The sequence below is a fragment of the Macrobrachium nipponense genome, chromosome 27 (genome assembly GCF_015104395.2).
Source record: "Macrobrachium nipponense isolate FS-2020 chromosome 27, ASM1510439v2, whole genome shotgun sequence".
Classification (NCBI taxonomy): domain Eukaryota; kingdom Metazoa; phylum Arthropoda; class Malacostraca; order Decapoda; family Palaemonidae; genus Macrobrachium; species Macrobrachium nipponense.
In genome coordinates, this window is record NC_087216.1 from 30,359,147 (window position 1) to 30,371,651 (window position 12,505).

A 12,505-nucleotide genomic window follows, 5' to 3' on the forward strand; every position below is an offset into this window, starting at 1 on the left:
GTTTAGTTACCTCCTTCGCAAGCTTCATTTGGACTCAGGGCATCAGCCATATGCTTGCATTACGAAGGTGAAGAAGAGATGGCCGTCTAGGAACATAGCTGTCGGCATGGTAGCAGAAATCCGTTTGTCACGCAACTTTTTAACTTTTTTTTTTTTTTTACCGAAGTACGGTACGGTACAGTTCAGGTACGGAAAAAATGTGCAAATTCCGTACCGTACTACCTTACCTTAGGCAATGGATATATTACTTTTGGTCTACGTTGAAAACAAGGGAACAATATTAATTAATTATTAATAATCATAACCAGTAATATAGCATTTTTTAACTATTATTATTAGCAGCAGCAGCAGTAGTAGTAGCTATTACTATTTTTGTCTTAAGATCAAAATTTTTTTCTTTCTTTAGTGACTATTGACTTGGGTTATGAGTAAATGATTATAATTATTGGAGTAAGAGATATCTGCATGTATGGTGGAGTAGTAGAACGATAGACACTGTGATTGATGGTAAATCTACTGTTATACTTGTGTTTAGTTACCTCCTTCGCAAGCTTCATTTGGACTCAGGGCATCAGCCATATGCTTGCATTACGAAGGTGAAGAAGAGATGGCCTTCTAGGAACATAGCTGTCGGCATGGTAGCAGAAATCCGTTTTTCACGCAACTTTTTAACTTTTTTTTTCTTTTTTTTTTAGCAAGAGAGAGCCGCCAATTGCCTACAGATTGGTTTGAATAGGTAACTGGTTATAGTTACTCTATGTGTTACAAATAAAAATTGAGCATTTTTACCGGACATCCAATAGAGTTAAAGCCTTGATTATACCGAAAAAAAAAATTACAGCAAAATCTCGTACTGATACCAGTCTTCATTGATTAGTTGTTATTGACCAAAAACGTGACTGCACTGTCTGTGAAACCCACAGTAAGAGAGCTTTACCAATTACAAATAAACCTTACCTTTTATTCAGGCTTGGTGTAATTGTCATTTATCTGATATGTTTTGAATTACACGTTTTGAAGTTAACTGTAATTCCATTTGTTTTTTATTTATAATTAATGGTAATTGTTATTGTAATTGTAACTGAAAACTTTATTTGAGATTGTTATCCTAGAGCCGCCCTCTTACTTTTCGAGAACTCATCTTGACCAAATGCAATAGAGAGATGTTTTGAGTCGCTTCCCAATTCATTTATTATATTATTAAGGGAGAATCTTGACAAGCCAGCTACCAATTCTAAAAAAAAATTTTTATTCCATTTATTTCCTTTTTTTGTGCAAAAAGTTTTGTGAAATTTTTTTCCAGTATTTGAGTTTTGTATTTCAGTATTATTTTCTTATAATCAGCATAATAATTTTCACCACAATAAACATACTAAAAATTTACTTAGGCAAATCATAGGATGCTAACGATAATTTCTACAGGTCTAAAATATTTTAGATATGTTTGTTTTGTACTAAAGGTATCATAAGTTACAAATTACAATTGTTGCAGAAATTGACTGTAAAAGGAAACCAAACTCAAGTATAAAGTCTTTGCAACTATCTGCATTTCTTAAAATTAAATAGGTGTGCGAAATGTAATTGAGTAATACGTTTTATATATGTATTTGTAGCTGTGATTACAATTTTGAAATATTAAAATTGTATTGTATTTGATATTGTTCCCCATCTTGTAATTGAAGTTGTAACTGTAATTCGATAACAAGTCAGGTAATTATGATTCTAATTATTGTAATAGACATAAAGCAAACGTAATTAATCTCCTAACCTGCTTAATGCTTATATTACATAAGAAATGCGACAGTAGCTACTTCATACGAAATGGATGAGCATAAAAATAACGGGAACAAAAATGATTTTTTTTTTTTTTTATGTATACATGGGAGAAAAAGAAAATGATTAGAAATTCAGTGATTTTTCCACTGCACTTCGGCTTCTCTCGGGGCACCTGTGAATTGTTCAATATTTAATAAATCGACTTTATCTTTCTCGGGGATCTATGGGATTCATGTCTGCACCCTTATTTGGCCAGTCAACCAATTCAAATCCTCTCGATCTAGAAAACCATTCCTGGACTATTCTGGCCGTATGGATGGGGCAGCCGTCATGAATGAAAAATGACAGGACTAGGTGGAAAGGGATAATTCCGCTGGTGAAGTGAAGGGAGTAAGAAATCCTGAAGAATTTTAACGTATTTTCCACTGGGGAAACCCTTCAGTCTTGGTGATATCACATATACCATGTAAGGAAATCCAGGCCCACACGTTTACGGTTACAAGCCACTCCTGGCAACTTCGTAAATGTTTCCTCGGTGGTATCTGAAGGAAAACAATCTGAATTTTTTACAATTTACGCGTTGCTTTCCGTAACTGGGAAAATAATGATATATCGTTTGGGGAAATGTGATACTAAGTAACAACCACTGCATTAAAGATAATGTTTATTCATCTATGATGATTAATACTATTACAAGTTTGCCTCCTCCAACCTCTTATACACTAAAAACAGCCGCCCGACAAAGCAGATTAATGGAATTCACGTTAAGAGAGGAACACACCACCTTTAGTGTTTCAAACAGACAATTAACAATTTATCATTATGAAGACATACAGAATTTTAAACGTTATCAATGACAGTAATGACCTGAGATGTTGCAATGCCAGTAACAGCCAATCAATCACTCAGTCCCAGTAATCGTGTGATTTAATATATCACTTTGTTCAGTGATAACGATATCACTGCTACAGCACCCCTATTACACGCTAACAAGTTTGTCACCCAATCATGGCTAGACTGAGGTGTTGTATAAATTTGATAAGTTATCTGTCCTCTGCCAGTAGTATTCGTTATAGTCTCAACCAATGAACAGCAACATATGGTTCTCCGGGCGCAGATCGTCGCTCTACGAGAAAGTGGGCTTTCAATACGTGCTGTTGCACAGCGTCTTGACGTCTCCCCTGCAGCAGTAAATAAATGGAAAAGGGGGCACGCTTAGACTGGGAAATTGACCGACTTTGGATAGCATTTATTTATTTCATTTATTTATTAATTTTTTAAACAATAAACCTTACAAACCCGTAAAATCATGAAACCTAAATTATAGTTGCCTTGGTCCTGTTGAACTCTAATAGTGATTCTTTCTCTTTACTTCCCAGAATACCAAATAGCGTTCCCATAAGTAAACAGGCTATAATTAATCTTGATTATCTAGGTATCTGCATGTTAATTACGTATTTCAGTTCGAAGACCTCCAGCCACGAAGGACCACCCGTTAGGATAACGACGACATTCGACGAGCAGCATAAGAAGATGCTTTTACCAATACTATTGCTATTCGTGAACGTCTGGCATTAAATGTTTCGGCTATGACGGTACGAAGACGTCTGGATGAGGCAGGATTACCTCATAGAATTCCTGCCAAGAAGGAATTTCTCGCCGAACGGCATCGTGCTGATAGGCTTGCCTTTGTTCAACAGTTTGTGGGGGAGGATATGAATTTGGGTCTCGAGTTGTATGCAGTGACGAAAGGTCTTTTACTAGCAGAAGTCACGGTAGAATACATAACCGAAGACGAGTAATATAAGGTGTGATTTCTAAAATCATTAATAACAGTCAACTATAATAATTATAAGCAAGGGTAATATTATAATCAAAAGATAATAATTTTGTCAATAACCATGTATTTTCGCTAATTGAATTATATTGCCACGAGAAGTTGTGAAAATAAAAATTCTTCATTGAAAACCCCCCATTAGTTCTACTATGGCCAGCTTTCAGGCATTAATCAAATGCATTATTAATGTTATGAATAATCACGTAGGCAAATTTATAATATAGAGTACAGCCTGTTTACTGAATTAAAGAATATCTATCATAACGGACTGTTGCAGATTAAAGTTAATGCTATTATAAGTATTAATCCTTGCAGATTAATAAACATTCTTAACTTATTCCAAGGGTTGTTACTTAGCATTTTATTTCCCAAAACGATATAGCATTATTTTCCCAATTACGAAAAGCAAAGCGTAAATTGTTAAAAATTAGATTTTTTCCCTTCAGATACTACAGAGGAAATTTACGATGGTGACCAGGAATGGGCACGTCACAGTAAACGTTTGGGGCTGGATCTTCTTACATTATATGGATGATATCACCAGGATTGAGTGGAGGTTCACTGGTGAAAAATACATTGAAATTCTTCGGGATTTCTAACTTCTTTCACATCAACAGCGGAATTATTCCTCCCCACCTGCTCCTGTCATTTTCATTCACGACCGCTGCCCCATTCATACGGCCAGAATAGTCCAGCAATGGTTTCAAGGTCGAGAGGATCTGCAGTGCTTGACTGGCCAAGTAAGGATACAGACATGAACCCTACTGAGAATATTTAGGCTAATTTGGTAAAATGTTGGGAGCCTGAGAGAGAGATGAGACCAGATCAACTTATGAACCTCTGGGAACACAATGGAAACTCTTCCACAACCGACCACAGATCGTCAGAAACCATGAATCTTCTATGCCTAACAGATTGTAAGCGGTGATCTAGAAGGAAGGTGGCTGGACTTCTTATTAATATTAAAAATAAATGTAAAAATTGAGTGTGTATATTTGGATTACCCCATGGCTTCCGCTGAACTTCCATGTCGTATGATGTAAAAAAAATCGTAAACAGACCTATGCATATCGTTTAGCTCCAGGTATTGATTATTTAATAATTTATTTATTAGAAAGGTGAATTTGATATCTTAAAGGAGTTCAAAATCTAAAGGGAATTTCGCTATACTGATTAGGTCTTTCCAAAAAATTATTATAAAAAGAGGAAACCTGGGAACAAATATCATCAAACTACATTTCTCCAAATAGCTCTTTCCACAATGGACAGGTAAACGACTGAAAGGGCTGTTTAACAATAGAGACGTCTTTCTCTTATCCTCACACGAATGATAAGAGCGAAAGGAATTTCTGTCCGTATGACATTAAAACATGTATCACAATTAATATATTAGAAAATATAAACCAAGTAGATGTGTTTATCCATATCATGTAATAATTATTGTAATGAAGGGCGTGTAGGGAATAACCTCTACAGTATATTCAAGAGGGAATACAAACCCAACCATGAATACATGAAACCTCTGAACATCAACAATTGTTTATCATTGGCAAACGAATTAAGTTTACCATATGGGAATGGTTAAAAGTTTGCACCAAGTTTGGGAGTCCTTCTTCAATTTCCATTACACGTTGTGGAATTTTCTCTGTCCCTAGTAGTTTCATTTTGATTCCTCTCTCTCTCTCTCTCTCTCTCTCTCTCTCGTCTCTCGCTCTCGCTCTCTCTCTCTCCTTTTTCATTCTATATGTATTTACAAGAGAGTGAGTTTAACCCAATCCTTCTTCTTGTAAATGTTGTTGTATTCAGAAAATCTACAGTATTATAATAATATTAGAATAAACACTAAAAACACGCAGGCATTAAAGATAAACAAGAAAATATTTCAAGTGGAGCTTTTCGTTAGCCATACACTCTATCCACGAGCATATCTACTTCTACTTCGTCCACTCATCGGGGTCGCAACAGGCCCACCTTACCCCTAGCCCCCCACCCATTTCAGTTGTAGCAAAGCCAGGCTGAGGACATCGGTACAGCAAAAGCAAGAAGCTTGTCAGTTTGAATTACATTTTAGAATTCCAAAACCTGTAAGACGGCTTAACAACAAGAACTCAATCCCCGACACCACTCCCCCCGGCCCCCGAAAAAATATATATGCATATATTAGTTTAGTCAAGATCAGGATCCATACAGAGAGGGGTCAGTTAGAGTGGGACGAAAATAAGGCCTATTCCGCGCACCTCGTCACGTGAGCCCCCATGAGGCGGGTGGCGCTCAGTATATGATGGGTGCTAATTCCTTTCTCTCTTTTATCTTGACTTATGTACCCGTTCCTGATAGTTGTCTTTTTTCTTTTCTACATTCATGCTTTCATTAGTGAAACTCAACTCAAGTTAAGACTTTCATATTCGTTATTTTGGTTGTAAGTAAATGATCGTATCGTTAAAGTACTGACCAGAGGAACTAAAGGCAGCCTAGTCATCAAAAGGGATAAGATCTCAACCATTTTAATCTGCCGTTGATTTGTATTTTTCTTTACTTTTTGGTTAAGCCCTAATTTCTTTAGTAAAACAGTTACTAAGCTTCAGGTAAGGTTTTCATATTTGTTTGGGTCTCTTTGTCTATAAACATATACTCTGATTATAAAAGGAAAACTAAGAATTGAAATGAGAAAATTGAGGTGACATAAAAACAAAACTATTTTAATCATATATTTCATTGTACAGTTTCAAAAGTCAAAAAAGGAAAAAACATAGTTAACATATTCACAATTTCATAAATTTCTTTTTCATGCTACGACACTTTCTTTTTCTTTTTATCTATCACAATTGCTATGTTCAGATGTCTCATCCGAAAGAACACAGGAATTTTAGCAAATAATGCTATCACATCTTTGGGAATATCAACTCCCGATAATTCCATTTCTGAAATTAATGACTTTATGCAGTCTTTGCCTTCTCTTAAAGTATCACCATGAGCAGCAATGAAAATTTCTCTCATGATAGATAACTGGGACATGAAATCATCAGAAGGAGCATGAAGTCCGCCCATGTTAATAGTACTAAGCCATGATTTTTCTTTTTCGTTAGCCTCTGATGCCTTAACTCCCAAATGAGAATATTTTAATCCAAACTTCTTCTCAATATAGCCTCCAATGTATCAAAGAGATTCTTCTTCTATCACTTCAGATAATCTTTTGTCTTCCTCTGTCTCATTATTAGTTTCCTCTCCCAAGTCTATTGCGTCCTCATTTTCTTTTTCAAAGTCACATTCTACTGTTTTGAAAAAAATACTTGTCAGGCATATTTCTACAGATAGTTCTCTCTCGCTGTCTCGCATTGCACTTGCTGGAGTTTGCATTTGCTGGTTAAGGATATCAAATTCTTCTATGCATTCGGTAGGGATTTTTTCACTTAACAGCGCAATGTCTTTCCCTAGCAAGTACTTTCTTAAGCAGAATTTGAAGTTTACTGAATTAGGATTTTCATATGGCCCATTCATTTGACATACACATCCAAAAACGTGTTCAAGTATATCCTGATTCAGTCTTCTTGTAGGAATGAATTTAACACCATATAATTTCTTTACCATCTCATATAGGCCTATCAGAGACTTGCATGACAAAATCACTCCCTTTTGAAATTTATAAATGCAATTAAACCGTGAGTTTGCCACCTTCATGGTTCTCATGGTGTCCATCATTTCATGCAAAACATTTTTGTCTGCTTGTATCCAAGCATCTCTTAAAAATTCATCCCTCGGAAACCGAAAGAAACGAATGTCCTGATTAAACTTTATCTTTTTCGTATTATAACAACCATAACTGCGCAATTGCTTAGCATGGTTACTTAGCTTTTCTACGATTGTGATTAAACAAGAAACCTATATTTACAGAGACTTTTACCTCAAGACTGCGTGTTAGTGAATGAAACATTGTACTGGACTGTTGGCATTTATATGCCGAGATCCTAAGCAGTTTGTGGATTAAGGACTATAAAAGATCCCCAGAGACAGGATAAACTTAAAGTAGGGTCAGAACCGTAAAAGAAATCCTCAGAGACCGGATAAATATAAAATAGAAGCAGAAGACATATTTTGTTTTGATATTTTCGTTCCAATGCGCCCCCGAAGATATACTTGACTGAGAGTAGCGGGGGCTCACGTGATCTCACTCGCCCAGCCCTGACCCAACCATATCTGCGCGTTAGTTGACCCCTCTCTGTATGGATCCTGGTCAAGATTAGAGGGTGTTAATGACATATCAAAACTGCATACTTAGCGCAGTGGTATTTCTAGATGACATGTCACTTTAAAGAGCTAATTAAAGAGCCTGATAGAGAGAGAGAGAGAGACGAGAAGACGTCGAGAGAGAGAGAGAAGAGAGCAGAGAGAGAGGAGCTAAGGCGTCGGACACTTTCAACTCGTTCACTTAGTGTTTGGGTATGTTCAATGCTTCCTATTATATTATTGGTAGGAAACGCACTGCAACCGATACTATAAACTTGGCTTTCATGATAAGGTTAAACTATCCTGCTATGATGTTCGTGATTCTCTCCAATACCAATGTAACTCTAAAATTTTGATCAATTTTAAGTATTGCGTAATGAATATGACCGATACATAATAACAGACACGGTGGTAAGATAACGCCTTAGACGAAAGTTAAATGGAATCTTAATAAACAAACTTATATTAAAAGTGAGACAGTAATCTTAGTTACAGCGATATAACCTGCTCAGATTACTTTTTTTTTTTTACTCCGTGTGTGTGTGTGTGTGTGGGTTTCTCCAACCATACTTAATGACTCCTCCCACTGAAAGAATTCCAGAGCTTATTGGTGGAACTCTTGCTAAGAGAGGAAGAGTCCTCCCCCCATCCCCCTCAGTAAACACTGTTACCATATAATTTTTCGAAGTCCCTCAAGAAGGTGTACCAGGGAAACCTGTGTCCACTGTACTACATACATACTACATCACATACATACTACTATATATATATATATATATATATATATATATATATATATATGTGTGTGTGTGTGTGTGTGTGTGTGTGTGTACATACATATATATTTATATATACTATATATATATTTGAATATATATATATATATATATATATATATATATATATATATATATATATATATATATACTTAAAAAATCACAGTAGATGCACGTGACTTCATAAAATAAGCGAATACCACAGGAAATCCAAGCTCCTTCGTCTTTTCTAAGACATTGTCAAGGAACGAATTGGAGAGAAAGTTTTCAGGTAAACAACAGATCAAAAATACCAGATGGTTAATTGTCAAAAGGGTAAAAGTTAGAGAGATAATCCAGGATTATTGGATATCACACGGTCACAAACCAAAACAGATTTAACCCTAACAGAAACTACAAAGTATCCGTACAGTCCAAAACATGTAAAAACTGAATATATTAATTTTGTTCCTTATATTTATCTACAACTTTTTTTATTATGAACGCATCAAGTTTAATTAACCAAGACTTAAATTTAGAACATTTCTATTATTTGACTTGATGAAACAAGATTCAATGATATTCCTTTTAACTGTGTCATTACATGGGATTAAGGCTTTTGCTTGACTCCAGTTAATAGGATGATCTAAATCTCTCATATGTACGAATAATGCATTCGATATTTGCCCAGTTCTCACAGAATATTGGTGCTGTTTGAGACGTTGTGAAAGAGATTTGCCGGTCTGTCCGTAATAGACTCTATAACACTTTTTGCAAGGAATTTCATATATGCAGCCTGGAAGATCTTTAGGAGGATTTTTGATTACTAAACTCTTGACATTAATATTACTGAAAACAACATTTATGTTAAAAAGCTTTAAAATTCTAGCAATATCTAAAAACCTTTCATCATAGGGTAATTTTAGAATGTTATGCTTACTAAATTCAAGTTTGTCATTAGTTAAATAAAATGTTTTCCTAGCTCTTTTCCATGCCACATCTACAAAAGTCCTTGGGTATTTAAGTCTCAATGCAATATCATAAATAGTTTTAATCTCAACGTCAATAAACTGCGGGCTACAGACACGTAAAGCCCTTAAGAACATCCCAGAAAAAACAGAGAATTTAACATTTTGATGGTGATTGGAGTAGTAATGAACAAAAGAGGCAATGTTAGTTGATTTCCGAAAGACTGAAAAAGTGAAATTTCTATCATTTCTATGGACAGTTACATCAAGAAAATTCAAATTACAATTTCTTTCTTCCTCTACAGTAAATTTTATAGAAGGGACTAAATTATTGAGATTATTAAGGCATTCTTGGAGATTTTCGTGAACTGGCTTTAAATACAGAAAATATCATCCACATACCTAAACCATATAACTTTTTGGGGTAAAATTCTTGGTAAAAGTTTTGTCTAAAAAAATTCCATGTAAATATTGCTAAGGATAGGAGATAAGGGATTACCCATAGCCATGCCAAACTTTTGTACAAATAATTCCCCATTAAAACAAAATTTACTATCTTTGATACATAACCTTATGAGACTAATGAGGTTTGCGACAGTTAAGGGGATATCATGACTTTCTAATTAATCCTCCAAATATTCAAGTAAATCATCTACAGGCACTTTCGTAAATAAAGAGAACATCAAAACTAACCATATTAAAATCAAAATTCAAATTTAAACTATTCAATTTGTTTACGACAGCGGCTTTGGGATATGGGTTAAGCCTTGGTGTGTCCAACGGTAACCTGGACTGTGTCGATATTTCAAAATCCTTTTGTTATTTGGAAAAATTTAATCAAAATCTATGCCCTGAGGATATCAATATTTGTAAAGGTATTGTGTAAGGTGCTATGAGTAAGCCTTCTCCCCCTAATGTACCCGTAAGATTTCTCCAGGCTTTTAAGAAAATTAAAGAAGATGAAACAGTGAAAGTGACAAAGCAGATAAATCTAATGCAGTGGTAATAACGAATAAAAGTGACTATGTAAAACAATGGCATTGCTAAATGACACTGATACTTATACGAAACTGAGGTCTGATCCTACACAGACAGTGAACTCCCATTTTAATAAACAAATTAAATCCACTCTGAAGGGCTTGGACTATTTAATTAAACAGTTTACACCGCAATGTGCCTCCTTACCTTATATGTATGGTTTAGTCAAGATACACAAAATTAATAACCCTATCAAACCAATCATTAGTTCAGTAGGCTCAGTTACGTATAATTTATCTAAATGGTTTGTAAAAACTCCTTCACCTTTGGTAGGAAACATTTCTAACACGAATCTTAAAAACAGTGTTGATTTAATAAACAAATTGAATAGTTTAAATTTGAATTTTGATTTTAATATGGTTAGTTTTGATGTTGTCTCTTTATTTACAAAAGTGCCTGTAGATGATTTACTTGAATATTTGGAGGATTAATTAGAACGTCATGATATCCCCCTAACTGTAGCAAACCTCATTAGTCTCATAAGGTTATGTATCAAAGATAGTAAATTTTGTTTTAATGGGGAATTTTTTGTACAAAAGTTTGGCATGGCTATGGGTAATCCCTTATCTCCTGTCCTTAGCAATATTTACATGGAATTATTTTAGACAAAACTCTTACCAAGAATTTTGCCCCAAAAATTTATATGGTTTAGGTATGTGGAAGATATTTTCTGTATTTAGCCAGTTCACGAAAATCTCCAAAAATTCCTTAATAATCTCAATAATTTAGTCCTTTCTATAAAATTTATTGTAGAGGAAGAAAGAAATTGTAATTTGAATTTTCTTGGTGTAACTGGTTATAGAAATGATAGAAATTTCACCTTCTCAGTCTTTTGGAAATCACACTTTTTGCTAGGAATTTCATATATGCAGCTTGGAAGATCTTTAGGAGAATTTTTGATTACTAAACTCTTGACATTAATATTACTGAAAACAACATTTATGTTAAAAAGCTTTAAAATTCTAGGAATATCTAAAAACCTTTCATCATAGGGTAATTTTAGAATGTTATGCTTACTAAATTCAAGTTTGTCATTAGTTGAATAAAATTTTTTTCTAGCTCTTTCCCATGCCACATCTACAAAAGTCCTTGGGTATTTAAGTTTCAATGCAATATCATAAATAGTTTTAATTTCAGTGTCAATAAACTGCGGGCTACAGACACGTAAAGCCCTTAGAAACATCCCAGAAAAAACAGAGAATTTAACATTTTGATGGTGATTGGAGTAGTAATAAACAAAAGAGGCAATGTTAGTTGATTTCCGAAAGACTGAAATGGTGAAATTTCTATCATTTCTATGGACAGTTACATCAAGAAAATTCAAATTACAATTTCTTTCTTCCTCTTCAGTAAATTTTATAGAAGGGACTAAATTATTGAGATTGTTAAGGAATTCCTGGAGATTTTCGAACTCCGTAATAATCTCAATAATTTAGTCCCTTCTATAAAATTTATTGTAGAGGAAGAAAGAAACTGTAATTTGAATTTTCTTGATGTAACTGTCCATAGAAATGATAGAAATTTCACTTTTTCAGTCTTTCGGAAATCAACTAACATTGCCTCTTTTGTTCATTACTACTCCAATCACCATCAAAATATTAAATTCTCTGTTTTTTTCTGGGATGTTCCTAAGGGCTTTACGTGTCTGTAGCCCGTAGTTTATTGATGTTGAGATTAAAACTATTTATGATATTGCATTGAAACTTAAATACCCAAGGAATTTTGCAGATGTATCATGGAAAAGAGCTAGAAAAACATTTTATTTAACTAATGACAAACATGAATTTAGGAAGCATAGCATTTTAAAATTACCTATGGTATTTTTTATCTGTTGTTCACCTGAAAACTTTCTCTCCAATTGTATTTCATTCGTTCCTTGAAAATGTCTTAGAAGGGACGAAAGCGCT